Source organism: Balearica regulorum, chromosome 2, assembly GCF_011004875.1.
Source record: "Balearica regulorum gibbericeps isolate bBalReg1 chromosome 2, bBalReg1.pri, whole genome shotgun sequence".
NCBI lineage: Eukaryota > Metazoa > Chordata > Aves > Gruiformes > Gruidae > Balearica > Balearica regulorum.
Window position 1 is genome coordinate 143,014,400 of NC_046185.1, and position 27,148 is coordinate 143,041,547.

The window sequence follows — 27,148 nt, forward strand, 5'->3', positions numbered from 1 at the left end:
TCTTTCCACTATGATGCAGTTTCTGTCCTTAGAAGATCTTGAGATGGTGTGCTGTTTCAAATGATGTAATACTGGGCATAGGAAAGAGGTTGGCTTCCTTTTTCTGAACTGCATCACTTAGACAATCACATTTTTCTCAGAAATATATATATGTAGTAGAAAAAAACCCCAAACTGGTCATCACGTAAAGATAAAAAAAGAGGACCATGAAGCAACGGTACCAGTAACATTTGCAAATATGTTAAAATAGGACAAAATCTAAATTTCTCCACCGGTAAACCATGTAGCTGCTGCAACCTCTTATATAATTAACAAATTATAAGGCTATCAAGGTTGACTTCCTACTTGCATAAGCCATCGACATTCACAAAGTGGAATCTAGCCTCAAGCTCCAATTTGTGTTTGAACTGAAGTGTCTATTAGCAAGTTATCCCAGATAAAGTCCTAACCTATTGCTACTGAAATCAATGCAAAAAAAAAATTAATTTACTTCAGGATTGCCAGGATTCCAATTGATTTCAAACTGGATTAAAACCAGACCTCTCCTGCATGAGTGGTAAGATGATCTATTAAGTCATTTATTTTCTTTAGAAAAATACATCTTAGCTGTAGTCTGAATTTATCTATTGTCTCCTCTAGCTGGTGAAGCTTGTTATCCCCTTTTGATAGGTTTCATTCCTAATGATGATTGGTTATTCCTTCTTTCACGGAGAAATGCTTTCTAGAAATGCTTCATTCCAAACTAAAAGCAAACCCATGAACATGTTCATGGAGTTGAAATACTGTGTCAAAACTGTGAAATACCGAAACATCTGGATATAACAGTTTGGCCAGTTTCATGACATAAGCTCGTGATGTCCTGAAACCAAAGAAATCATACCAATTTTCTGGGATCTGCACTGCCCCATAGCCACACGCACCAGAAGATGGCATTGGCTCCCAACTCCGTAGCCAAGAGACAAGAGTCCCAGAGGTCTCCAGCCCCATGGTCATTTGCATGGAAACCTGCCACTGAGCTGAGAAACCTGAGCTCTTGGCAACCCACAGGTGAAGAAAGTTAATTGAAAGATAAGTCTTTGTCTCCTGATAAATCAGTGGTTTTCAAAGCTGCTGAATAACCTTGCTTTGTTGGGAAAAACCTTCCAACTAGGTCTAATTAAACAGTCTAAATTAAGCTAAAAAAAAGCAATTTAATTGAAAGAAGGTGCAAGGAGGTCTGGGAGATTTGGGGAAGTACTGAGGAATTCCTCAAAAGAAAAAAGGATCTGCGCTGCTACAACAGTGATTTCTCTGTTGGGACAATGCAGTACTGGGAGGTATGTCAGAAAAACAACCAGCGTGGATTTCTTCTTTTTTTCCCTGTATGGCGTCCTGCAGCTAGGAGCATTGCAGGCTGATCCTTTGCCTGTTAATCACTTGTTTAGGTGACTACTACCAGAGAACAAAGGAGATCGTATGTGGGGAAAATAAACCAGGTAGAGACTGAGGATCACATGAGAGGAGAGATTAAACAGCACCTTTTCTTCCTCTCTTTGTAGTAAATGTCCAAGTTAAAAAAAAAAAAAAAAAAAAAATCCACCTAAGGCCATTTCTCTAACTCAGGCTCCAGAGATATCCTTAAAAGAACTTGGTTGCAATTTTTTCTTCTCTATACGGAATAAATTAATAAAAGATCAGGGTCTGGGGCAAGTGTGAGTTTGACGCTGTGTTTTACAGATGGCATGAAGTCCAACTCCATCTTTAGGTGTTCACACACCAGCACAAACCCGTTACTGCACTGGCTGCTGCACGGATGCCTCTGAGGGCAGAGCATGGATCTAAGGCAATACAGCCAACAGGACGGAAAGTACCGCACGTGAGCTGCTGGGTTGTAGCAAAGTGCCTTCAAAAGCGTTGAGCTGGTGGATACCCTGGCGGGTGACAGTATTTGGATGGATGTGGAAAAGAGGAGGGGCTGGGGGTCCCCTGCCAGCTGAACGGCGGGATGCCAGCTGGCAGTTGCGGGCGTTGATGGCGGGCCAGGCTGCACTCGCAGGTCGGGACACCTCAAAGACGCACTCTGGGGAAGATGACGCCATGCGGGGAGCGAGGCGCCTGGCTTGTCCCGGCAACCAGCACCCAGCACCCACCCTTCCCGACACTGCTGTGCCGTCCGATGCCAGCCCGGAGCCACGGCTGAGGGAAAAAGGACCCCCATTCACTGCGGCATTTCATAAAACATTCGAAAAATTTCAGTGAAACGCTTGAATTTTCCCAAATCCCCAGTTTCACAGCAACACGATTCCTCTGCACCCTCGCCAACTCTGCACTTAAAGCTGCTCCTCCCGCTCCAGGCCGGGTGCCCCGGTGTTGTTTTTCCCTCACGTTGGCGCCAGAGTTCCCCTTTCACGCCGAGGACAGACCCGGCCCGGCCCGTTCCCGCCCCCAGCGGCTGCGGCCCCGGCCCGTGGCGCCCCCTGGCGAGCGGTGGCGGCGCCGCCCTGTCGGCAGGCACGCTCGTAGGGCCCCGGTGGTCCTGGTAAGGCCGTCCTCTGGCACGGCAGAGCTACCGTTTTCTGTGGGACAGCCCTTGAGGGGTGCTTCAGTGTAAGGCTGCATGAACCACCGTGTCCATGGCCCCTCCGTGGTGCCGAGGCGCCTGCGCCTCTGGGCCTGCGCCAGCAGAGCTGCTGAGAAACGTGTGGTTGTGCAAAACGGGGCATCTGAAGTGGTGTTCAGCAAGGCCAGCAAATGTAAATGTGCTCCTTGTTCGTTCCTGGCACGTTCTCCTACCAGACAGATTCCTGCAGTCAAAATATTTTGGTATGAAGAGAGCTCAGCAGCCCCAGTCGCAGGTGTAGGAATTCACCAGGCTCAGCATTTTGAAGGGCACTGTGGGTTTCTCACCATAAAGTTACCGTATACCTGGCACAGTTGTGTCAGAGGAGATGAGACAATACCCAGTGAGCCACCAATGTTTTTATTGATTCACAGTGACTGATGCAGCACTAATAAGGAGTAGCCCAGAGTCCTGATGGCAGAGGGCAAAGCCGCTTTAGGTCCAGTTTGTCATCAGGCCTCCAGTAAGAACTGGTGTCATTTCCAGGCCCCCACTCCTTTCTTTCCCTGGTTAGGTGCATTTCCTCCAGCCCACCTGGCACTGCTGCCAAACCGGGGTTTGTCACAAGCCTCTGCTCCCCAAAAATGGGTTTTTACTTCAGCAGCACTGGCATAGGAAACCCCGCTGGCTAGCAGTGCAGAAACACACTGGGGTGTTCAAAGCTCCGTGTTATTACAGGCGGTGAGTGTATAGCACACTTCCTCATATTTAGGGACTTGTAAGGGCTCATCTGAAACCCTCTGAGACTCTCCACTTTCCTTTGATCAATCAATTGTCCTAAATCTAAATTACAGTTTCTTGGGGAAAGGGTTTGGGAGGTTATCCAAATGTCCCTTTCTCATGTGGGGGTTATGAAAGAAGGGCCCAGCTAGTGGTAGGGTGAACATTCAGGAGATTTCTAAAACAAGGGAACTTGCCCGTGACCATTTCCTAACCACAGCCAGGTTCATGGCCTTGCCCCAGACTGTACACACATCTCTGTCTCATGACCTCTCCTGCTCCCTCCACCTCCAGTCCCGCTGCACGGACAGATGTGTTTGAGCAGAGCTCAGAAATGCGGCTGGAGCAGCGAAACCTCGCTCTGCCAAACAGAGCTCACTCACTGCTGTCTCTGGACTGGCAGAAGAACGGGGTACCTCTGACCACTAATGGAGCTGCTCCCAAAATTCCTGCTGTTCCAGATTAGTCACTCTGCATGCACGAGTGCAAGCTAAACAGCCGGCAGTGAAAACAGGGATGTTGCCCAGATGTAAACAGGCATTTCTGGAAAGGACCTATTGGATGTGGGAGACCAGAAGTGCAGCTCTTCCGTGATTCATGTCCCCACCAAAGAGGCAGTTGTGTTCCAAAATACCCTGTGCTGGGCTGCTTTTTGAGTGCTCAGCAGATAGATGAGCACTCGTAGCAGCCAGCAATGTATACAAAAAGGGCATGTTAGGGCTGTAGTGATTTGCATTTATTACATGTAATGGGCCAGAACAGCATGCTGGGAGAGAAGTATCTATAAAATGTTAACCACCTATATGAAAGGGGCTATTTCTGTAGAGCAGTACCTCCCAAGCAGAAAATCACTTCTGCTGTCTGTATTGTGTGTTATGAAAAAAAATTTGAGATATAGAACACCTGAGACACTCTCTGCAGAGTTTGTCTATGTCTCCTGGTGCAGCCAAGTGGCAGTTCATGTTTACAGTATTTCCCAGGAAAGCTGACATAATGGTACACGCAATTTCTCCTGCTCCATGCTGACATGATGCTTAACGTTTGGTCAACGAACAACTCTTCGCAGTCCACAACATTTTGTCATGTAATATATCGGTATCTTTTGATCTTTCTGTACAGTGAAACATGACTTGTTTTGAACAAGTTTGTTTGTTGTGATAAACTATTCTAAAAAAGTATCTTGAATGCTCAGTCTTCACCAAACACCAAGTGAAATACTGTCTTGGGTACTTGAGCCCATGCAAAGCTTTGAAAATAGGGAACTGAATCTGTGCCTTGGTTTTTGGGGTGGGTTGTTTTTTATTTTTCCTTCTACAACATATGGATCTTTACATCTCTATGGTATATCCCCAGGCTGTGTGTACAGCTCATTTCATTAATGCATGAATATCTCTGAGCTCCTCAGGTGGAAGCTGGGGGCAAGCTATTATAATTAGCTGGATTGTAAGATGAACACATACCCTTTTGAAACCTACACTGTAGTCCTAATTCCAGTGGAAAGGTGAGGTTGAAATGTTTCTATGATATCATAAATCTCCTTAGGCTTCAAGACTTTGCAAGGGTATATAGCATTCCAGTATCTTGTTGTATAGCACATAAAGCTGTTACATCTTTTATGTGAATCACCACAGCAGTCCTTAGAAAATTAATTTAAAAATATGTTTGATTTTAGTTTAGCTGTTCTTTCAAGGTGGTACAGCCCTAACAATCACTACCAGGCCCTTTGGGAAACAGGAGAAAAGAAAAAAAAAAAAAAAAAAAAAAGCATTTTTGGAATCACTTTTTCTCGCCCAACTCTGTATCAGCCAGCACAGGCAATAACGAAGGGGCTGCAGGACTGCTCTCAGCTATTATTGTGCCTGGCTCACTCTCAGCATGACTCGCTGCAGACAATATATAACATTACTCGCAAGGGGAATGAACAGTAAATACTTGGCCCTGGATTTTTTTTTTTAATCTCTTCAGGTTTTTTTCTCTGATTTGTATCCCTTTATCCCCATGTGCTATATAAGCTTCTCAAATCTAATGTCCATAACACCACCCCCCACTGGTAGCAGCAAGCCCTTCCACTGCTGTAGGGTTTACTTTGCAGAGGTTTACAAGGAGAGGCATTATTTAGAAACTGTATGTGTTAACCTGGTGGCACAAGGTTGCTCCAACACCTTCCCTTTGGTTTTTCTTTTCTCGGGGGAGGGGTGGCAGCTATTCTAGTTAAGTGCATCTCTGGCTTTGCTGTAGCAGCCAGGGTAGTTTAGGAAGAAAACCTTGGGGCTAAATGGGCTAGGAGTGCAGCCAAGAGGGTCAGGAGACGGCTGTAAGGATTATACTACATAATTAAAAGCTCACTCTGAATATGCTTCCTGGTCCCCAAACATACAAACCTTTTTAGGTAGTAATTCTTGGTCCTTATTTGTATCTGAGAGATTCGTAGGTTAAAGTTGCCACACAGGTAGTGAGTCAGGAACACCAAACAAATCAGATACTCAGCTGAAAGCACAAATTATTCTTCTAGACTATGAGAAGGCAACACCTTCCTAAATTTGCCATAGCCAGTGAGAATTGGGATTGAAATAGAAATAGATGAACAAGCACATTTCCTTGGTTTGGTTTTGTGCAATGCCCTCTAGGTGCAGCTGATGTCATTCTGCAGCAACTTTCTAGATTTAAAAGTGGAGATTCATATCAGAGTTTTGCAATCAGAACTGGGCCAGAACATGATTCTACCAGATAAAACCCGGGACACTGAAGACCCACAATCAAGCCAATATTGTGCTAGCTCAAAGGAAGACCATTTTATCTTCAATAACTCCTAATCAGCTGGAGCCAAGACCAGAATCCAGGTCCTCCATTATCCATATTCTAGGCTACTGGCTTCCCCATCAGCCTACTGTGCAAGCACTTGCTCTCCAGCCATCCCCCATCCCACACCAAAATGATGTTAAACCCAACAGATTCCTGCAGACCCCTGCATTTGCTGAAACAGTCAAATATTCTAACCAAGTCTGTGCAAGCTTCATCGATTTAACTTTCGTTGTCTAAAAATAGGTCCTAGCAAGATGCTGGTACCAAAAAAAGCTAGAAGCAATGGAAAGGAGTAGAAAATACTGAAGGGACATATTGATTATATTCAGTGTGAGTGAGCACTTGCCTATCTAATGCTATAATGCACAAATGAATAAACAGGTGTTGCTGTCCAAGCAGCACATACTCACTGACTGAGATAAATAACCAAGTATGAACAGGTGTAAATCACACTTCCATATCAAAGTTGTGAAAATGGTGATTTTCCACCAGAATTATCAGGTTTTTATTTCAAGAGAAGTTGCAATAAGCCAGAGTTTATTCTCCATACAATGATATATTTAAATCAGACCTGTTTGGTTTTTTCCCCAGAAAACTGGCCCTTCTGCTACTTCAGTTAAATCCCAGTGTAGTGTAAATAGGTCCCTTGTCACACATAGAACAAAATGGAAAAAGACAACAAATAATTAACTTGCTAACTAGTACAGACAGAAGTGCAAAAAACGTTGCCCTGTGTAGCTAGTGCTGCCTTGTAGTTTTTGATTAAGCTCATGTGTTTGACTGAATCAGTGCCTAATCTTTTCAACCAATTACTGTCTAGTGCCTGCCTGCTAAAGTACTTTTCATTCCTTAAAATCTGTTGTTTACAACCATTTTCTTGTTCCTTTTTTCGAGAACAAAAAGTAACAGAAAGGCTTTATTCCCTGGGTTAGGTCTAGATCACATATAGGAAGGAGAAGAGAGATTCTGCTACACTTTATTCAATATGATGTTACAAGAAAACAACAGTTACAGCTGACAAACCATTACATCTTTCATAATACAGACAAATTACAAGGTGTAACAAATAATGCGACATTTATTTTACTGTACTGCTTACTATGCTGTTCTTCTGAAGTGTGTATATATATATTTAATTACATTAACATTGTTTTCATGTACCAGCCCTCCCCTTTTTATTTGTTAAAAAAAGAACACCTCTTTGTGCACCATACAAAAATCCACATGGAAGCTGGCAAGCAGGGATTTTGTATGCAGCACCATTGAAATGCATTTTGGGGGGTGGGAATTATTAGTGCATCCTTTACTTTTAGATTTTTTGCTTATGTGAAAAATGCAAGGCAGTAACATACGGTCACTCCACCTAAATGCTGGTAGGGGAGAGTATCATTACGCTCAGTAATGCAACATAATTCTCTTTATATGGGGTGTCTGCATTTTGCTCCCCAGTCTGTACAGCCTAAACATTTTATATAACAAAGATTACAAACCCAGTAATATTCACAGATTAACATTTTGTATATGAGCATACCAGAGCATTGACTACACATTCGGTTGCGTGCACTGACACAGAGCACACAGAGGTGTACGTCACCCCCCAGCCCACAGGGAATTTATTATCCTACCTTCTTTCCCCAGGAGTCTGAAGTGCAGAACCCCTGCGCACCAAAGAGAAGGTGAGAACTCCAGTGCCTCTGTCTACTGCAGACAGAATTTTCAGTGTTGCATGTACTGACAACTTATCCTAAACCATGGTTCTGATTAAAAACAATAGTGAGAATTAAAAGGACCTAACTGATCCGGGACACCGTACAGTAACGCAATGTTGGCACTATTGGAGTGTCCTGACTGGTGCGGTGTCTGCTGGGTGTGGACTAGAGCTGATCTGAACCCAGCAGGGGAGAGGACTAAGCCATCTCCAGTTGGTTGGCTTATAAAGTCAAGTTCTGTGAACTTGAACTTGTAAGGATCTCCGTACCATGCAGACCATCTCTATCACCATCTTCCCTTCCCCATGCACTTAATATTAGATCTCATACAGAGTTAGAACGTGCCCGCCCACTTTATCTGCCTACTACACCTGCTGCCCTGTGGCTGCTCTCCCCTCTTGCAGCAAGCCACATCCTCTCTATCACCAGGAAAGATCTACAGGGGCTCAGCCAAGCAGGAGGAAAGTGAAAGTCAGACCGCTGCCAGCTATCCGCTCTCAGCGAGTCCCACAGTTTCTCAAGGACCATGCCCCAAGGACTACTGGTCACTGAAGCCCATTTTTTACTACTGACAGCATGAAACGCCACATTCCCGGCACCTGCAGCACTTCTGGAAGGCCAGGTTACTTCTTCTTGTCCCTTTGAAGATTCTGCGGGGAACCAATTTGGGAAGGATGAGAGAAAAAGAGAGTAACACAACTGATCTTCACTGAAGCTGTCTCAAGAGCACTGATGGGGTTTAAACAGTCCATTCTGCAACACTGAGAAGAGCTGTGGGGAAAACCCCCCTTCTGCAAGATGCTGGAGATGTGGGCTAGCTGTCAGGGGATCCTAACTGATGGGTGTCAATCGGGCTGACCATGCAGGTAAGGGCTCTGCTGGAAGGAGGAAGAGGGAAATAAGGCTGTACCGTCAGTTCCCTGGACAAAGGAGTTTCTACTTTCTCAAAAAAACTTGACGCTTCCCAGCAGATTTGATGTTCTAGAAGAATAATTTGCAACGCTCATGCCAATGGCACCAGCTTGCCGAGATCGGGTCCCCTCAGTGCCAGGAGAACATCCCCAGGGCCCAGAGCCTCCACAGGAGAGCAAGCAAGCCCAAGTCACCGCAGGCAATCGGGGTGCCCGAGAAGTAGGTGCATAAGTAAGAGATCCTGGTCACTCCTTAATTGATTGGTAGCTGAGATAACATCACTACTGCTGAAAATCAAGTCACTATTTAGGAACCTAGATATTTATGCACTTTCCTTTGGGCAACTGAGTTGTTTGAAGATTTTTGGACCACCATTATTCCAGTGGTTGCTTAAAAGCAGGAATGGGGCTGAGAAGATAATCTCACGTGCACGTGTGTGTACACACACATATGTACCTTAAGCAAACACTGTACATGAGTCAGTATGGATAGTAATGTGCTAGGTTTGTGGGAACAGTTGGGGAATTACTTTCTATATTAAACCTTCAGGTGTTTAGTTGAGCAGCAAAATTGCTTGCCTCCCAATTTAAGCTGCCAAGTAGATGCGTCTATGAAACTACCCTTATATTCCTAATTGAAATCTTTGTTACATTTTCAAAAATTCTTCAGATTTTTGCAGCAAGTTTTTTTTTCTAAAAATAGCTAATTTTAATCATCAAACTGCACACGATTTAAGTAGCAAAGATAATGTATAAAAGACTTTTCTCTTACAAAAAAAAGAAACATGAAACCCAAACAAACCACGTCTAAGGCAGTTTCAGTGTGTGATAAATTCAAAAGTTCAGTGGTCACTTTTTCCCCCCCTCATAAACACAGGGGAAAAACTAGTAAGTTCTAAATAGGATTGTGACTGAAAGTGGCTTTCAGATGGCTTTTACCAGATCCTGAAACAGAGATGTCATTGGGGAAAATTGTCTTTTAATGGCTGTGCAAATATTGAGAATATTTCCACGGTTCAGCTCTTTGAAAGTGTAGACTCACATCCTAATTCATTAAGACGCCTTTCGTAGCTACTTGCTCATTCAAGGATTTGCCTTATTGGGTGTTTTTTTTCTTATTAAACACTGCTGGAGTTTAATAAGATGGCAGTAGCACAAATCCTTTCTCCCTCCTTTTAAACACTGGAAGCTAACCAAAGTGTTACCACACTTCTTAAAAATGTAATTCAATGCATCCAGCAAGCAAAGGATGTCAAATTTATATGAAGAATAATATTGCCTAGCAAGCGTTTCTGTCCGAGAAGGATTGTAACTCAGCAGTGGGTTTTGCACCATATTCTGCCCTCTCTGAATGCAAAGCATTGTATGTGATCAGGGCAGTATTATCACACCCCTGAACACAATGTTCTCCCCAACCAAAATGTAGCAGAGGCTTCCTTTTCTAAAATCACACAACTTCATTTCTTGCAAAGCTTGCATTTGAATGATTCATTCAGAAAAGCTATCTAAAGACACAGTATCTGGTAGTGCCCCCCAATCAGCTCAGAATACCTACGGAAAATAACCTGAAAGGTGCTTTGGTGTGGAACAGCCAACAGTTTGGGATAAGGAAAATTCTCTACTTTGCTTTGTATGCGGCAAAGTAACACAGCTAAATTTAATGGCTCATTCGACAAAAGTTTTTCTGTACCTTAGTATCTGCCTTGAATTAAACAGAACCGTTTCATCGTCTCTGTTTTCAAGAAAACATTCCAAAAGGTTAATAGTGTGAGGAACAACATAGAGATGTTAGCCAAGACCCATAAAAGAAAGAAATATTCTTAAAGGGAAGAAAAACATAAAGAATTCATTGTGTATCTGTCAGCTGTGTACATCTCATTGTTTTTGCTTTGTCTTTCTCACAGGCCTATTTTGAAAACTGGCATGCTACATAGCCTAAGCAGAGTAACCAAATTCAGAGTACTGAAGTAAACATGCAATTATTGCCATGTTTTTAAAATGGATATGAACGGTCTGAGGAGATAATGAAAAAAGAAATAACCCAACAAAACTTCAGGAATAGTGGCAAGGTGCCGTAATTGTCAGCCGATCAGACAAGTTGGGCTTGCTCTAGTAGAAATAGTCTTCCCATTGGTTGCAAAATATGCACAACTCTCAAAGAAAACACACAGTCCTTTATGCCACCATTGGCTTTTTTTGTACAGTCGTTACTGAAGAAGTGTGTTTTATAACCAAATGTGTTGTCTTAATGTATTTAAGACATTGCTGGTGAAAGCATAAAAATCCTTACAAAGATGCAGCGCTGCAGTGGAAAATCAAACAAAATCAAACACAAAAGACTGAAAGAGTACATGCCATGTATCAGTAAGCAAAAGCTTAATCTTCACATAGTTCTCTGAAATCACAAGGTATCCAAATGCGTGCAAGGTTTTAAATAAATTGCAGGGAAAAACCAGGGTCTTGCCAGCTTCGATTTTCTTTTGAATGAAATCCACCATAGAGAAAGAAAGGAAACAGGCCGTGGTTCCTTCCTGGTGTCAGCCTCCTCATTAGGTTTTTGTTTCCCTCCTCCAAACTGGTAAATTTAATCCTGTAAGGAAACAATATAAATTATAATAAGCCTCACAAATTGCATTTTTTAATGATTTTTTACTGGATAAAAATTAGGTTAGTCCAAAGCCAGTTATGAAGACACCAGCTCAGAGCAGAGGACAGACTTCCAAAGAACTTTCAGAGCTGCTATCTCAAGAAAATGAACTTAAACCGCCGATGTTTTCAGGGTGGTTGCCTAAGTGAGATATATTAATCCATATTCATGTATCTCTGCCTCGAGTGCTAATCTTCAGTGGTGCCATCAGCGCTCACATTCCCCACAGAAATTACAGACAGCCATAAATAGACGGTTGGCTCTGCTAAAGGTGGTAACACCCCACGAGTGCAAAGGAAGGTTGCTAAATGCTGGCACAGCTCCAGGAGTTTACAAGCTCTTTTTGCCCCTTCCTCACGGAGTCCCTAGTGATCACCTTCACAGCAACGCTTGCACCTTGTTTATGAAAAAGTCTCCTCAGGTTTGCTTCCCAAGAGTTATTTGAGGTACCTTGGGGCACACCACGAACATTTCTGCAAACACAGACAGGTTATGGAGCTCCTTGGTGTGCTGCGTTTAAACATAATCACCTTTATTTGGGTGTTTTTCTATTAATAGGCAGATAACTAAACCCTCTCCTTTCACATACCAGAAGTAATCACTGTATCAGTAACTTCGCTTACATTGTCTTTCACTCAGCCAATGATTCCATTTTGCCTAGGCTCAAAGCAGTGATTGGAATTGCAGGAAGGTACCATGATGTTTTTGAGATTTACACAAAGCAGGAGGAGGCAGGTTGAGAATGTGGGAAGCATTACTTTAAAACAAAGCATCCAACAACTGCAAGAAGAGCCAGGTGAAGGCTGAACGAAGGCTAGATGGACTGGAGCCACTGGGAGGATTTTATAATTAACATATTTAACTCTTAATAAATGTCCAAGTAGAATTCTATGCCAAGTAATAAAGTGAGACTTCTTGAGAAATTCTGTAGTTTCTAAAGTTAAAAAAATATTTGTTTTACAAGGTTTTTCAAGACCAAGGATTGTAACTAGAGACCTGCTACATTTTTAAAATGTGGTTGCAGGAAGACAGTCGGGTATGGAGGAATTTTAGCACTTAAGAATGTTGAAAAATTCATTGAGCGTGGAACTGGTTTGAATTAGCATGTCCTAAACCTATTTAAATCAAACTGGATGCAGATGCCAGTGAATCTTGTCTAGCCCTCATTTCAAAAGCAAGAGAAAAACAAGGCATCAGTTTTGAACTGCAGTTTCAAGCACAAAATTTTAATTGCGCCTTTCATCAGCACAGCCTAATCTCTACACAACATCTAACTTTCATAATTTCCAGGGTTCCTGTCATGGTTCTTGAGAGCTCTTCTTCTGCCCTTTAAGCACCAAAATACCTGAATTGGATTAACAAAAGCCTATTCTTAATGATGCGTGGCAGCATCCTGGGCCCTCTTGGACCTCGGTCTACCACCTCTTGAATCCTGCTTGGGTTGTTTCCTAAATGCCTCTGGAGTTTGTGTGGAATGTCTGTTCCACATGAAAGTCCCACTTTCCCCAGGGTCCAGGAGCTTGGCTGAAGTACCAATAAATCTTGTTTCAAGGAATACATTAGAGTTGATCCATTTAATTTACCCTTCATAAGCTTAAAATGAAAAGCAGTGTTTGGAACATGCAGAGATTCACAACTGCTCTGTGGCGAAGCACTGTTGACAATATTCCCCCAATTCCACACTTGCTTTCCTTCAAAAGCACTTTTTAGAGATGATCTTTTTAGAGCCTCTCCTTACAAAGAAGCAACTAAACTCCCAAAGCTCCTTCCAACACTGAGCGCACATTTCCCCCCACCGCCACCGACACTACAGCTGTGGAAGGTGGGCTTGCAGTTTGGAAGCCATATCTGCCCAGATCCAGAACAGCTGGGCTGGTTTCAGGCTAAGCCCCAGTTGCTGGAGTTCCAGAGGCTGGAACCTGGCTATGTCCCTGGCATTAGCAGCAGGGACACCTAGGACAGGTAACAAAATGATGTGGGTAGAAAAGCCTCTGGATGGAGGCTTTTCCAGGAGTTACCAAATTACGCAGATTTGAGAATAGCTGGAATTACATGAATCACACAGCACTTTTCCTTTCTATCAGTGGAGCTCAGGGCAATTTCTAAAGGAGGTGAGAATCACACTTCTCCCAGGGTTGTGCTACCATTTCCCAGTGACAATACTACATTTTCTGGCTTCAAGTTTGGCTCTGCAGGCAAAGCTGATGATATGTTCTCCAGGGCAGGGCTTGAGCCTGTGAAATGGGGAACACCTTCATCAGAAGGTTAGCACTGCCAGAATCAAGCCCTAGAACATTAAAAGCTTCCTTAGAAACGATCAGGCTGACAGCTGCTACCGTTTAACACAGAGGAAAAAAACCTTTGCATACTGGCAACTGCTGCTAGCACCAACACAGACCAAGGGCAGAGCACAGAGGATTAAGAAAGGGTAGCATGGGTGATTGTAAAGTTTTTTGCTGAACCCCACTTGTTTTCCTGCTCTGGCTCAGCATAAGGCAGTTGACAGTTTTATGACCACAACTCCACCAGTTCCAGCTTTGCTATGCCAGTGCTGCAACTGCAGTAACTGGTTTCCTGTGAAGCCGAGAGCCTGTGTAATGGTATGGTGGGCAATGCCACCTCCCACTTTCTGCATAGGCTCCAGATTTAGACTAGATCAAACAGTCAACTCACTGGAAAAGAATGTGACTTGACGCCACATTTCCCCAATGGTTCTAGCTGGGGAAAGCCAGAAGACATAGTGCAACTGGAACCAGGGAACGGCTGGTGGTCACGGTCTCTCTGAAGACATGTTGAAATGCACCCACCACCTGCCCAGTTTGGGAAGCCGGCCTATGTGACAGACACACCAGCATCCTAACACCAGGCTGCTCTGAAGCTGAACTCTTGGCTTTGGCTGCCGAGACAATTCGCCTGTGTATAAAATCCTTACATGATCTTTGCCACAGCAAACAAGTGGTGGTTAGGAATATATACACTGGAAAATATAACATTTGCCTCTGAATCCCTGATTCATGGAATGTTTATTGTCGATTCAAAGCGGAGTCAACAGATGAAATCCCTTGGCCTCAGAGTGCCCTCGTGGAGTGCCAGCCTTCTCCTGGGCAGTGGGGAACAGAGGAAGAAACCAAACATGGATATGCCACTTCTCAGAGGAGCACTGTAATCCCTGTGCTGCGGGACAGGAGACCTCCTTCTCTTCGCTTTTTTAAGATGAGACTCACTTCAAATAGATACCTCCCCTAAACTGGAGGAAGAGAAGGGTGTCTGTCCACAGCAGAAACTCCGCAATAAAACAAACATGAAATTTTAGATTAGTGGGAACCAATCTTTTTATTAAAAAAAAGTTGTTTCTTCAGTGGGGCTCTTGAACTGAAACATCAGTTGTTCACACAACCAAGACCCGAGGCGGGGCCCTCCACACAGTGCTGCCGTTCAGTTCCCAGATGGCTTAGTATTCCACGTTTGCATTTTTAAAGATATATTTCAGCAATATCCTTGCTTAGAATTGAATATATTTTCCTGATCATACAAATCAAAATTTTGCCTGGTAACTTGGCAGATTGTGTTTATGGCCTCTGGTCACAGCTTTGCTTATAAAAGCATAAATTGTTAAATGGAATATTTACAACTTGTGATTTCCCAAGAGCAACATAGGGTTCTTTCAGATCTCCTTAAAAAAACCCAACCAAAACAACAACAACAAAACATGAAATACATTTCAGACTGCCTTAAAAATGAACTTGTACTTTTTCACCACAGGTCCAGGTACTTTTGGTTTTCATGACATCTCTACTAACCCTAATAAAAAATTACAAGCAAGTTAAAGGATGTGTTTGAAATATCAAGAGACCTAAATCAAGTAACTCAATTGTATGTTTGTTATCTAGAGAAATCATCTGCTGCATACATCCTGTTTGTCCCAGATCCCGAATGGGATAAAATAAGGTGTTAAGCCATCTTAAAAATGGCAGACACCAACTTCAGAATGCAGTAAGTGTTGATGTATAGTGGTTTTAGGAAGGGTTACTAAAGCTTGTAATTTAAATGTTAATCATGCTCTCAAGACAAGAGACAGAGGAGGGTGACTAAATCCCAAATATTTTTATTTATTGTAATTAGTAAAAGAATGTCCTTTCCTGTAAAAATGCAAATCACCAATTCACTACATGCTCCTTTTGGCAGCATCAGCATCCTTCTCCAGGTGCTTTTAGTTTTTGCATATATTATCAGATAGGGTGGAGCTGTGCTCCCACAGAGTCCTTAGCATGCAAAGCACACTCAGCGTGCAGGTCTATTTATGTTGCAGCAGATTTAGCATTATTATAAGAGTACTCATTCTACAATGCCAGACTTAAAATAAAAATGTGAGCTGATAACTGGAGATACTGTATTCTGTATGAGCTGAAACGTGAGGGTATTTAAGATCATCAACAGTATATTCTCTCTGCTTCTCCCTCCACCACACACCACAGATACCACTCATCTCAAAAAAAAGCGTACTATTAACAGGTGATTTTTCCCCACACCTTTTATTCCTACCTTTGTTAGAGAAGTCATTTTAAAAAGCCAACCAAACATTATCAATACTATTTGCACTCAGATAATATCTACATGCAACTCGTTGCTATAAATATTAATTAATTGGATCACCAATACCCATAATGCAACTTTATTTTGACCTACATGCCCTATGAACTAGATATTTTTTGGATTCAATTTTCTTAAAACCAACTGTCAGCATCATATGATGGAAGAGATGAAAAATGAAAATGAGCGTTCCCGCTGTGCAGGTGAGTGACCTGTGGGAGACAGCTCTGCCTGCTAGGATTTTTACACGTACCATCAGACACAGACCAATTGATTAGATCATCTTATACCCGCCACCAACTAGGCTCAAGAGACTAATTAGAGAGAGTACTGCCTGCGCAGGCACCCCATTGACACCTAATTTGCTCAGCCAAAGCCTTTGGGGAGAATGTATTATCTCTGCAGCTGCACTTCATGCATTTCTGATTTGAGGCATAAGCAAGGAGTACTTCTTCACTCTTTTGAGCAAACTGAGTATATAAGCCCTTAAGTGCTAAATACAAGCAGACAAATTAAATCTGGTGAGCCTCCCATAAATTCTTTTTCCCTTCAAACATATATATATACACACACACACATATACATGAATACACATCTTATTTTGTATCTGTGTCTATAATGTGTGTGCACAAATGCAAACATACAAATAGTGTGTATGTATGAGTCTGTGTGTGGAAAGCACGGGTACGTAAACACATTTCTATAAACATGCTTTAAAATATGGCATTGTCACACTGTATGGAGTACTCTGTTTCGCAGGGAAGTTTTACTTCCGTAAGATTTAAAAGAAATGCATTTGTTCCAATATATGAAAAAGAAATGATCTGCAGTATTGTTAGCTCAGGCTCTGAATTACCCCATGGACAAGGCTCCGTGGACTGCTGCCTATAGAGTTGCTCTGCGTATCTTCAGAGGTGTTAGTTCAAAGATTATTTCAGTATACAGCCTAGCTTTGTTGAAAGCTTCTCTTCAACCGACTATACCTTGTTTGTGGTTTCCCGAGGAATACTGTTCACCAAGGCTAAATATAAGATTACTAAAATTGCTTTCTGCTGGGCTTTAGTTTTATCTAGTTATCCATACCCCAAAATACACAGGAGAGGCAAGACTTAAGGCTGTCATTAAAAATTTATTTGGAAAAAAAAATTGACACTAGAAAAAACTATGATTTTTTTACAAACTGAGAAGGGCTTGAAGAAAATGTTTTCTGCTATAGGTTGGTATGTGATTCCTGAACTCAAATACCTTGTAATAAACAGGCAAATGGTGGATTTGCATCACTTCTAAAATAGTGGTCAGTTTACAGTGTCAAGTCAGGATCCTGCACCGTCGTAACTAAAGAATTAAAGAAGCCTTAGCTAAATACATCAGATATGGCCAAAACCTCAGAGGTAACCTCCTTTGCCAAGTACACTATGAAAGTGACTTCCAATCTTCTTCTTAGGATGGGCCATAACTTAATAGAGAGAGAACATCCTCATTGTCCTCCCCTCACACAGGCCACATCTTTTCCAATTCACTTTACATTTCTTTAGCAATATTTAATTTCATTTAAGCTTTAAATGACACATTTGGATTATCTTTGCAACTGTTGGCTGCACCTTTCGCAGACGCAGTACTGTACGGGATGCTCATACATTAGAATAGTAACTACTATGAGTCATTAGAAGGTAACCACATTTGACAAATAAGTAACCAAGCATTTACTGATGAATTTTTCCTGCTCTTTTCTGCTGTGTTTTAGTTACTGCATTGCTATTCTTATGCACACTGATCTTCCAGACTATCTTCAGGGATGAATATTACTGTATATTCTACTCCGCAGTGCTAACCTATGAATCATAATACAGATTATATATAGCCATGTTCCTGTTTTCAGAATTCCTTTTCCCACAAAGAATGTTTCACGGATGGACTTTGCCTCTGAGCAGAGCATCGCAACTCCAAATAAAGCGATTTGTGTATGGGAAGTGCCTGCAGTTTCAGGGCGGTGCGAGGGGATGACACTGAAAGAAGTAAGTGCTAGACAAGGACTGTAAACTAGTCAGAAAATAAAAAGTTAGAATAGTAACACAATTATAAACAAAACTATTTTATGAGTAAATGTACAGCAAATAAGGTGAGAGGTCTTATTAAAGGTGAGAGGTCTGTGGCACTGCGGATATGGGGCTGGAAAGTAGAAATCAAGATTTTGGCTTTGCTGCTGAATGTGACCATAGGCAAGTCACTTTATCCCCCTGTAACCTCTGTTTTGTAACAGGGGCTCTGTTTTATATCCCAGCCTCTGGCTTCAGAGTGTCTCCCAAAATGAGTGACCAGTTTTAGGTGGGGCCACCAATAGTTCACATTACAGAAATACAGCTGAATTTAACCAAAACGCACTATTAGAACAGCTGCAAACTTTGGAGGTTGTTGAAATCCTTACCTGGACTGTGAGTTTTCTAAATTGTACCTTTATGTACAATAAGTGTCCAAAATGAAAGTCCTACATCACCTAGGACTTTGTGAATGTGCATCCAACAGTCTAATGTGGGAGGCTGATTCTGAAGAGCAAAAAACCTGTAAATTGTACACCAGTGCTAAGTAGTATACATGCATGTCTACAACTGCAAACTAACCATGTGGACTCTGCACACAGGTCTCTTCAAAACATTATAATGAATTCCTTCATAGTATGTCTTGCTAGGAAAAAAAAGGAGTACAAGTCCTGATCTTCACTGTAAAATGTTTTATTTACAATATTCACTTCCAGTGATATTTGCTAACATGATTGGTTTCACCGTTGATTTATAGGTATACCTTTAACTTTTGAGTGGCTGTGGTAACTTCCAAATTAGTTTTCTCCGAGTCTTTCAGCAAAAATTCTTTCCTACCCTGGCTGCCCACAGCTGAAGTTTTTTCTTTGAGTTGAGAACAAAGTCCACAAAGCCTTTTACAATTACCATTTGAATAAGGCTTCACATGAAAAATGGCCAGGACTGAATCTACTACATGTCTTCTAGTTTTCGAGAATAAAGCACAGCCCTCTGTGAGTGAGGTCTGGGAAAACTAATACTTCAGACGAAGATACTACAAAAATAGCGGTGTTATTGAGCTCAATATAGTTTGCAAGCAAAGCCTTAGAAACCTTATTAAAAACAAAAAAAGCAAGCTGAGGATTTTGGTACACATCAAGACCAGAAAAATATTAGTGCTACTTGTTTGCAAGAACATACTTCTCAAACCTGACAAACAGCCAAATCCTTACAACTTCTTATACCCTCCTGTTTGTTTTTCTTTTTCCAAAGGCTTCAGGATTCAGTATGTTATTTATATTTTTAATGGCTTAAAGATTTATCTCCTCTGAAATGGAATCCCTATAAAGGTGTAATTTTTCACTCATGATTCTATCAGTAGAAAACCTGAAGGATGTAACTCAAAGATTTTCAAGATTCCAATACACAAGAAACCCAAACAAGCCCCCTCCCCTTCTTTCTTTCTTTTTTTTTTTCTGATTAATGTGATGTGTCTAAATTGCTATGTTTCTCATCCTGAAAACGAGCAAAAAAGCCTGCCAAAGAGGAACTGACTGAACATGAACTGGAGAAATGCTGCCTCCCTGGATCTATGAGAGAACCAAAACCTACAGTTTTTGCCAGTGGTTGACACAATGGGATCCTTATCTCAGCTGTAGCACCAGCTCTCTACTCTCAAACAGATAAGTAAATGCTATGCCTGAACCAAATTTGTAGATAGCTTAACTAAAACGTCTGAAAGGAAAAAAAAAAAAAAAAGCCTATCAGTTCTGGTTGCATATAACAGAACTCAGAAAAGGAAGTACCTGTGGGAAGATGATACACAGCCATTAATGCTCTGGTTAACAGGTTTGTTAGTGGTTTGAACTCCTCTCTGGAGAAAAGGAGCACCAGGAAGAGCTGCTGAGAGATTTCCTCATTGCACTCTCTTGCTAAACCAAACAGCCCAGGGACTGGAGATTCTACTACAAGCAACTGGGTGCAGGTTTGCTGAGCTGTGGTACCCTTGTGCCATGTCTCACCTTTGCGGCAGGGCCAGAAATTGCTTTGCTTCAGAAATTCCCACTGCCCATGAACCTCACTGCTTATTCCTGTCTGCAACTTCTGCCCTTGTCACTTGCCCTGATAAAACTGTCTGTGGGACTCCCTGCACACTGGATCACGAAAACTATCAGAAGTGGGATTATTTTTAACATAGATCTTTTCAGTCATCCAGTTTATACCAAACTTATAGATGCATCACACAACTAACAGGATTGGACACTGGTGAGGGAGCAAGAAGGAGCTGCCTGAATAAAACTAGGCAGAAATTTATCACGCTGTTTTTGTGTGCAAAGACAAAATCATGAAATTACATCCTTATTTTTCAGCAGCAGCAGTTCCCCAGTGCATTACTCATAACAAAGCTTCACTTTCCAAAGTCTGAAGCTACCTCCCAACTCACAAATGGCTAATTATTTTCAGGTATCCGGAAACACAGTGAAATCTGTCTTAGCTGGCCACTTAGGGGAGCAGACAGAAGTTGTCGCATAATGACCTACTAATTAGTAAGGAAGAAAACCATACTCAAAAGATCTGGGAATACCCGTAAGATTGCCTAATAAGGATAATCTCCTTTACATGTTTCAAGGGAGCAGCAAACGAGATGGCTGAGAGCCCATGCCTCTAACTGAAAGTTCCTTGAATTCTTTTGGTTGGTTTTCATTTTTTTTAGCAATAAAAATATGTTGGCCTGCCAACATATCAAGGAGATGTTTAACACTTTGTGAAGCTTCCAGTCATATTTAACCAGAGTTCAGAGACTTCAGAAGGGATAGAAAAGGATCAGATTCTTTATAGGTCCATATCTAGCTTTGAATGAAGAATACAACCCTAGAGTTCAGGGATCAACTATGCCCAAATACCATAAATGAAACTCATTGACTGCCAGTCTCCGGACTGATGGTCACTGTTATTGAACAGTGCTATTTATCAACTTGAACCTAACCATATTTCTTCTGTCTGAAGCCCAACAGCTGACCAACTCAAAAGCCAAATGAGATGACAAGCTTGGCCATCTCCCTCCTCTCCCCCCCATCTAACATAATAAGTAGTAAATAACTTCTGGTAATTTGGAAATTTATTCCTGGTTTTCCCTGTCATGGCTTTTATCCCCAAAGCAAAATTTGCTGGAGAAAATGACATATGATAGACTAAACGCCTGCCAGATGACTCATTAGCATTCACCTCCTCCCGAAAATTAAGCACTGCCTCATGCAAAGACTGAAGTACTCCCAGGTACTTAACAGCAGGGCATTTTGTATATATGTGGTTGTTAATATTAGCCAAGTTACTTCTTGAAAGATAAGTGCTCTTGGAACAAATTTAATGCCTCTACTGTAATCAGTGCAAAGTAGCTATGGGATAATCTTGAGATGGGTGTGGACCATTTTGCTCTTTGGCTTATAGAAACAAAGGTTCCTTGGAATTTAAAGACACCTCTGCAAGGGATCACAACACTCTAAGCTATCTTAGACCCCACAGAGAAACACCAAGAAAACAAAGTGTGAATGTTTATCATTGTCAAACTCATTGTAGTAGCCTGACAGTACCTACAAGCAGCTTGGAATTAAGATGTGTTTGTTAGTTCTTCTTTGTAGAAGACAGAATGAATGTTCAGATGGAGAAGGACGAAGAAAGAGGGATGGGTAATCTAAGAAAAAAATAATCCATTTCTCACCTGCATTTTTATTAGTGTTTCTCCTACAGAGTTCTTTTCAAACCAGCAAGGAATTCTTAATTAACCTGGGATGTGGAGTTACAAATGCCTTTGCTTTAGCCTGACAGAACAGACATCATTGCAGTTGTGTTCTGTACAGCAAAGATCCTTCTAGCTAAGCACCATCTGGTTAAACATTCTATTTGCTGCTGTGGCTTTCCAGAGACTGAGCATCACACCAAAGCGGTCATGTCAATTAAAATACATTTTTCAGGACAGCACTGCAACCCTTAAACCCACATAAAATTAGACAGAAAGCAGACCTCACATGCTGAATCAGATGGATCTTTCCCACAATTATGGTATGTTAAATTAATGGAAAGTTTAAGTAATAGACATATTTAAATTTTAGATATATTTCCAAATACCATTATGTCCAAAGCTCTTAGGCTATGTGTCCGCCCACACCATGAATGCCATACAATGGTATTGGCAGAGAGATTGGGAAGTCTTTGGAGTTGACCTTTTCAAGCCTGAATTGTTTCCCATCCCAACAGCAGTTCTTAAGACTAGAATGGGGCAGGGGAGAAAAAAATCCCAGTTTAGGAAATGCAATGGTGTCTATATGGGATATGGCTTGCCTCCGTGGTCATTCCCTATAGGCTCTGCTGGTCCTTATGGTATACTGCTATGCAGTCCTTTTACCTATACAGCTCCCACTTGGGATTCTTGCTGAAAATCTATGACATTAGAAATAGTTACTGGCAGCTTCAGGCCAGCTGCTTTTTTTCCCTGCCAGTTCCATTTTTACATACAAAACCATATGGAGCACTGAAACAGAAATATTTCCCCAGTGCGGTCTCTCTGTGGCATTAAATGGAAAAAATGTTCCAGAATTGGCACCTCTACTGAGCATCACTACAGCAATGAGGCCATCCTATCTAGTATATAAAGAGATCACAAAGCAGCTCAGTGATTTAATTTCTCAGAGTTCCCACTCTGGCTGCGGTAAGAACCTTTTCCACATGTATGACTAAGACGTTCAAATATAATGCATGGTTTGGGAAATGCAACATGAGGTACTTCTCATAGACACAACTTTTAGAAACTATGCAGCATCCACACCCTTTGAAAATCAGGCCTCCTCAGGATATTACAGAGGCTTCCCCCTCTCCTCCTAATTGTTTTTTGAAAGACTTGTATGCTTTTAAAAAGCAGTCTCACACACTCGAGAGGCTTCATACGTGTGGCAGAAATAGTAGACGTCAAATCAGGTGCAACATACCGTGCATTTTGTGGTATGCAAAGACAGGGATCATGGTAAGATGGAGTACTAAAGGCTTTTCTTTCAGTGCCACAAGCATCAGTTTTCTTGTAACTGCAAGAAATACTTACTCTTTTTTTTTTGAAGCTCCATTATAAATGTAAGGTTTTGCATAGCTCATTTAAATAGTTTAAATGACACAAGGTTAAGAACAGGAAAGCCTTTCACCAAAGGTGGTTAGTCCTTTTCAAAGATTTCATATTATTTGAAGCTTACTTTCACTGCATTCTTTTACCTTGGCTGCTTCCCAAGTGGGCATAAGTTAATTAAATAGGATTTTGACCCTTTAACCTTCCCTATAAACTGCATCTTTACCTAACTCTATTTAAATAAATCAGATAAAAACCCAATCATGTAGCAGAATATGTATTTTTACAGCCGCGGAAAAAACAAACATGTCTATTAAGCTTATTTGTAAGTACTTAGTAGTCAAAGCCACAGCCAAGACTCGTGGATGATTTTAATTAAAATAAATCTGGGTGGGCACATAAATTCATTTACGATGGCTTTTCTCAAACGGAAACTTCTCTAGCATTACTGAACAGCACTGCAGTACAGAAAGTCCTCGTTTGTTCGTGGCAACTGAAGTTCAATCCACCTGATTAGCTTGTATTCGATTTATGAGTCATGTAAAGTGTAGCTAGTCTCTATGACAAATATCAAAGATATGAGGCTGAAAACTGTTACAGGAAAGTAGAGAAAGAAAGAGCAGAACAGATGGGCAGATAATAACAATACAGAACAATACCCAGCATTTCTATAACAGGCATGCTCTGGGTCTAATTATCAAAAGAAGGTGAAATAGATGCTCCAGGACACCACGTTGCTCTCTACAAACAGATAGTGTGACTTTCTGTATAACATTAGCCCTTTTCACCTCAAAATACAGGCTTTTGAATATAAACACTGCCTATTATCTCAGATTATTAGATCCTCCCAAAAAACGACAGCGCCTTTTAATATCATCCAGAAACAAAATATAGTTTAAGTATGAAGGATGATAACAGTTATGTATGAAGAAATGAGTAACTAGCTCACTTATAAAGAACGAACAAAGAATTAAGCTGCCTCTTTGTGCCTAAGTGATGTGCTCAGGTCTCTGCGTAGGCAGTGACAGACGCTGCCACCAGAGCCCGAGCACTGACCACATCTCTCACCCCCAGCAGGGACTTCATAAATTAAATTCATCACATGATGAAATCCTTCCAGAATGTAAGGCCTTTGGTTTGATATATTAATAGTGATGCTATCTAATCACATTACTGGTTCATTGTGTTCTGATTTTGCAACCATTTTGTGATAAATACACGCATATTCAAGAGCGTTAGATTTTGATCATTCACTGGGACATATTTGCCTATTTCCTGACACTTCTCTCAACCCATCACTGCTGAACTAACAGCAGGAAGATGACAACAACAGTCATGTTGTGAATAAGAAGCTCCCTACGGCAGTGTGAGCAGAGAGGTAGGGCACAGGCGGGGAGGCAGACCCATGCACCGACTCCCACCTTCAGAGGTGCAATTGATCTCATTACAAGGGCTTGGCATTTTTTAATGGCATCGTGCATCATGTTTGGTCCACCTTTGTCAAACTAGGTTAGACCAGGGTTGTTACCACGCACAGGCTGTGATAACAAAGACTAACAGGAATAAACTCTTCCATTTTTCACATTGCATGGAAGTGGATCACATCCTCTCGCCAGCGAGGTTTCTCTGCCCCCCCTTCGCTATCCCCAAAACAAAGGTTTCTAAAGTAAGGTCTAGCAGTAGAATGTGCCCAAAGTAAAAAAAAAAGAAGGTGATCAAAAAAGGCACTGGACATTCTGGAAATTATAATAAATAGTTTAAAGGCATGTCAACAGCCTGTAACTCTCCCTCCTCAGAACATTTTTATCCCTACAAGTAATAACCAACAATAACGGTACTGTAAATGCAGAGAGATACATACTTTGTGCTTTGAAAGGGCTTTGCATAGAGTTATTTTAATTATTTTCCTTATATAGTAAGTGGAGGATGAAAAAGAGATTTCTGAAATGAGAAATGTTATTGTTAACTCACTAATCACACCTGAGGGACTTAGGGGCAGTCTGGTTTCTCAAATATCTTTGAGCTTATTTTACAGAATTGACTAAGTTGGTGGTATCCCCGTCACATGGATTTCAATGCAAGGCACCAAAACTTCCTTTATGCAGAAGTACAATAGCCAATACTGGCCACTGAAATCATATCCTGGAAAATTTTAGAACACTAATATTTGAAACAGGGGATTTTTATTAATTTAAAGAAGTTAATTTTTCATTTGTAAATGCCTATTTATGAGGTGATTGAGTTTAGAGTTGACGTATAACATATACACTCAGTTATTTATTTTTCAAACATAAAATACATATCCCTGCTGTCTTGAGAAACTACTGACCCGTAAGAGTCAAAGCAAGGGCTTGATTTCTCTCCTTGGATTCTGCGGGCCTCACAGACGAGGATGTTACGAGCTTCCCTATTTTGCTTCTTGACGTTCAACACGCTTATGGCTTGGGACCAAAGGAGTAGCTGGGGGCAAACAGGGTATCACCATGTAGGTAGAGGTGCCAAGGGGACCTCAGGGAAAAAGCCAAGCCAAACCAACAGTCCAGGAGCCCAGCGTGGCAGAGCAGACCAGGAGGGCTGTCTGCAGCTGAAGCCAGGCAACCACACAGCTACAAACTATGAGGTTTCACAGCAGAAGCTGCTATAATATGGAAATAGATTCTTACCCTCCAGGCCCATATGTCATCACACCAAGCTAAGCTGAAGCTGCCAGCTAAAATGGGCAATTTCACATGAACTTGGCAGGGTGACTGCCAACACAGAGCTTGTCTTCCACTGGTACCACCCACTCTGCTAATCCAATTCTGCCTCCTGATTTCTTTTAAATAATAATGAACGCAGCAGATGGGAGGGGAAAGTGTTCCCCGCAGTTAAGCCAGCATGCAAGTGAGGCTCTTTGCTTTTCACGTATCTTGTGCAAACTAGCTCTAAATGCAATGATGTCAAGTGATTAATAGTGGTTAAATGAGAAAGCTAGGATTTGCCATGTTCTCAGTTGCTCAATCTTTGACCAGGACAGGCAGACAAACAAAACAGATGGAAGGATAACATGTTGAAAGAAAAAGAACCAACTTTTGTAACATTTAACTTTGATAAGGAGAGGGATGGACTCCTCTTCCTGTCCTTGCAAATGCCATTTTTTTTTTAATTATTTTTTTTTAGGGGGGATGGAAAAAAAGGGGAGGTTAAGCACCAAAGCAATACTAAAAATTCCTTTCAAGTCAAACACCCAGTAATCAGAACAGGCACTATTGAGTATAATCCGATGGCTGACTCCTTTTTAACAAAGAGAATGGAAACAGGCTGAAGCACCAGGTTAGGGAATAGGGACGTGACTGTCAGGAAAAGGGGCAGAAGAGACACGGAGAGGCAGAGGGCAGACAGCAAAGAACATACAGCCAGGAGGCTACACGTCTTTTCAGCAGTGGCAGGAGGACCTATTATTCCTGGGTCACACAACATTATCTCCAGTCCAATAAACAGCAGGTAAGCTTGTTTGCACAGCACACCGTGTTTTCTCTTGTGTGAGCCTGACACAGAGGATAATCACCTCCTACTGCTGCCTACTGGCCTCACACTGTGGGCTGAAAGGTATGAACTCCACTGACAACACATCTTGATGAAGGTGAAAGAAAGCATCAGTATGATTCCACACACTGAAACTTTTTTTCTTTCACTTCCTCAGTTTCTGAAAATTTGGGAAATTACAGCTCTTGAAAGGAGTTAAAAATGCTTGTGCAATATTGCATCTAATCCCTTCTACATCTGTAATAGTCTTTAACATGTGATCATTTTCTTGCCCCACATGAAACCCTTGCCACATTCACTACTCAGACTCTATGCTACTTTTGCAAGACAAAAAGTTTTATTGAAAATAAGACCCTTGACTCCTTTATTGTGGACGTTGGAAGGTCTCAAGTAAGTCGAGCAGAAGATGAGAAAAATTAAGAAAGTTTCAGTAGCTGTATGGCTGTAAAGTTGCATTTGAGTCCCGCTTCTGCCACAGCTCCTACATGATGCTAGAAAGTTTTATCAGAGCTCCTATGTG

The 27,148-nt window shown here is 41.6% G+C and overlaps 1 protein-coding gene and 1 long non-coding RNA gene across 6 annotated transcripts in view; one reads left to right on the plus strand and one right to left on the minus strand.

Annotated features, from left to right (window-relative positions):
* Positions 1-498: 498 nt before the first annotated feature.
* LOC142600587 (uncharacterized) lies at positions 499-2,486 on the plus strand. Its single transcript, XR_012834150.1, has 3 exons — positions 499-573; positions 911-1,047; positions 1,717-2,486. It is a non-coding gene; the product is annotated as an uncharacterized LOC142600587 (long non-coding RNA).
* Positions 2,487-7,081: 4,595 nt separating this feature from the next.
* CDK14 (cyclin dependent kinase 14) overlaps positions 7,082-27,148 on the minus strand; it is a 320,956-nt gene continuing 300,889 nt past the window's right edge. For all 5 annotated transcript variants that reach the window (XR_012834151.1, XM_075746221.1, XM_075746218.1 and 2 more), the window contains one exon: positions 7,082-11,331. The gene's annotated coding sequence lies outside the window, so the exon portion shown is untranslated. The remainder of the gene's footprint in view (positions 11,332-27,148) is intronic.